We start from the raw sequence: 3,247 nt of genomic DNA, 5'->3' as shown, positions 1-3,247 counted from the left end.
GTCCTGGTTTAGGGAGGAGGGTATGCTAGCCGGCACGTTAGAGTTAAAATAGAGTGCAGGTTCACATTTCCTAGGGCTCTATCCTGTTAAATTGCCATGGGGATAAAGTCAATTGTTTCATATTTGTTTTAAAGACTCTCCTGCTGTGCTATAGTGTCTCAGCGAATAACCCAGTAGGGTGTATAGAGGAACAAATCAGCATTTCAGAAGGCCCTTAGTTGACACCCAACCTTTCCCCTTCCCTTGAGCACAACTTGTAGGAAAGAAGGAAAGGGCTATATGCACAGTCTTAATTTGCCATGAAAAGCTTGCAAACTGTAATGCTATATCACGTTTCAAAAAGGGCTAGTATGTTTTTATTATAGGATCCAAATTGTACCAAAACAAATATTTTTAATGGCTCATTGTACATCACCCTTTCTCTTATCCATACAAAACTACAGTTCTTCTATTTTTGTGGATGTGCAGCTTTTGGGTTTTCTGAATCTGATCACCATATGAACGTTCACCTCAGGGTTCACCCTTTTCTGCTGTTATATTATGCCTTTGGCTTACAAACTCTCTCAACTTCATTCTCCCATAATATCCTGATTTGAATGCTACAATGCTCCGCCCCCCCCCCCCCCCCCACCCCCTTCCCCCCTCTGACATATGCAACAGTGGGCTACTAGTGGCGCCACGCGTCTGACTACGGATCAGAAGATTCCAGGTTCGACTCCTGGCTGGCTCCAGAATAGGTTTTTTAAAGTGCTAACAGGAAATTGCAATAAAATGACTCTCCCCAGCATAACGAACGTCGTGTTTTCATTAAAACATATAGCTAGAATCTGACAAGTTAATGGTATTATATAGAAAAATATATAAATAATTGTGAGGTTCGCTGTGAGCCTTGTTTTGTTAAAAATTGTAAACAGATAACTAGCGTCTTGGGAAAGGAGGTAGTATTTTTATGGAAATGTAAAAGACTACGAAGCGTGTTGAGCAGCTTGGCCTCGAGCAGTCTGTCTCCGATCACAGTGTCACGGCTACAGATACCGGTGTCATTCCAGTTTGAATGGACAGAATCTTAGAGGCGCTCGGGAATCTGGAAACATAAAATAACTGAAAGTTGTGTCAGCGGGCGCATGTCAGACGCCTCGTACTACCGGTTAGAACGTAGCGGGTAACTGTAGCATTTCACCGCGCCCTATGCAAATTCAGTAATGCACTGTATCGGAAAAGTGCTCCTTGGTGTCTCTGCCAAGACGGCAGAATTGTGATAACAGACTTTCATTGCTGGTACATTCCGTGAGGTCCCTTAGTTCGCCCTTACTTCCCAGGGTTGAACTCTCTGCTACTGTTGTTTGCGGAGTGTGAACTACACGACCCATGATGCCTTCAGTCCTTCTCACTCTCCCATCATCCCTTGTGGTGTGCTGCTCTAATGCCTTTCATGCCTTCGAACGCTCAGCAGCGGGCCAGTGGCGCAATGGATAACGCGTCTGACTACGGATCAGAAGATTCCAGGTTCGACTCCTGGCTGGCTCGGATCTGTCATTTTACTTTAAGTCCTTCTAAAATATAAAACGAGTAATACATAGTTTACAATCTTTAAATGACTTGGATTAAGAAAATGTAAATGTAAATGTAAATGTAAATGTGGGATACTTGTAAAGCGCACTGTTACTCTACCCGAGTGTCCTGGCGCTGTAGACTGCTGGGGAACCCGTCCTGGTTTTCCCTGTGAGATGGTCCCTTTCTGGGTATCTCCGGGGTGAAACCAGGCATCCCCGGCGTCTGTGGGGGGCAGTTGTAGAGATGAGGCAAGCTTAATGCCCAGAGTTACCGAGTGTAAAGATCAGAATGTGTGTAGTCTGCTGGCGCTGAAGAACAAAGGGACATATGTATGAAGGTACCAATTTGCACTTCTGAAATTGCGATTTTTAAGAAATCGCTATTTCAGAATCGCAAATTGATACGTATGTACAAATTCGCTTTTTGTTTAGCGAATTCTTAGTATTCGTTCATTACGATTAGCAAATTGCGAATCGCAAATAAGGAATACTTTCCCATTCATTCCCCATAGAAGGTATTCTCAATTTTGCGATTCGCAATTTGAAAATCGCTAATTGAGAATAATTTCAAGGGTGCAGGGGTGTCCAAAGGACACCCTGTTGCACCCCTGAAATATCCATGGGTGCACATGTGGTGAACATACATGACCTAAGGGCATGTATGTGCGTCACATGGCACTTTGAAAAATGCTGAAATGTGCATTTTTCAAGGAAATCGCAACTTAACACCAACTAGAAGTTGGTGGTAATTTGCGATTCCTTAAGGGCATTTTGGAATTTTTTTGGGCTTCATACATTGCATTTAAGGAATCGCAAAATTTGCGATTCCTTATATGCAATTGCAAAATAAGGAATCACAAATTTTGCGATTCCTTATTTTGGACCAGATTTTACTTCGTACATATCATTTTGCTAATTCGCATTCGCAAAGGCGAATTTCAGCCTTTGCGAATGCGAATTTGCTTCATACATATGGCCCCAGGTTTTTTAAAATTCTGCTTCACTTTAAATAATCCCCTTATCAAGGGGATTTTTTTTTTCAGACAGGGGTATGGCAGGCTGCACCACCTCGCACAGGTTGTTTTTCAATTATGTGAGTAGATTAATTCATTGAGTTCTATGGTTGTGGTTCGACATGTTGTTTTGAATATGCTTTTTAAAAAGCACTACTCAAGCTCTCAGTCTGGCCATATTTTCCCCCCTAAATAACGTTAAGCCTCAGCCCAAGATTTACAAAGGTTTCCCGTAGGATTAGCGTTACTTTTTTTTAACGCAAAACCATGTTGGGATTTACAAACCAACATAAATTTGTATTTGCGTTGGTTTGTAAGGAAAAGTATGGCAAACAAGCCCAAATCACAGCTTTGTGTTACTTTACATCAGTAGGGTGTTACTTGGGTGATACATGGGCGTTCCCATGCAACCAATCATGCATTTTGAGGCAAAACCCTATATACTACTATTAGTGGACAGGGCTTTGTGCCAAAAAATAACCCTGCTGGAAACAGGCGTTAGAAGGAGAAATGTTTTAATTTCTCCTCTCTTTCCCTACATGTGTGATGCATAGTACAGCACACATACAAAGTAGGAAAAGTTCCAAAAAGTGTCTAGTCAAAGTATTTTGTAATGGAAGGGCACCCTTCCAGTACGAAACCTATGCTAGACCGCCTGCACGCACCCTTGCACTATGACAC

At 42.2% G+C, this 3,247-nt stretch overlaps 1 non-coding gene across 1 annotated transcript; it reads left to right on the top strand.

The window, feature by feature from the left end:
* The first annotated feature begins 1,454 nt into the window (after window positions 1-1,454).
* On the top strand, window positions 1,455-1,527 carry TRNAR-ACG (transfer RNA arginine (anticodon ACG)). The gene has a single exon. It is a non-coding gene; the product is annotated as a tRNA-Arg (tRNA).
* Window positions 1,528-3,247: the final 1,720 nt, after the last annotated feature.

This window comes from Lissotriton vulgaris, chromosome 5, assembly GCF_964263255.1.
Source record: "Lissotriton vulgaris chromosome 5, aLisVul1.2, whole genome shotgun sequence".
Lineage (NCBI taxonomy): Eukaryota > Metazoa > Chordata > Amphibia > Caudata > Salamandridae > Lissotriton > Lissotriton vulgaris.
Note: the sequence above shows the minus strand (reverse complement) of the source record. Positions and strands in the feature narration are given on the sequence as shown.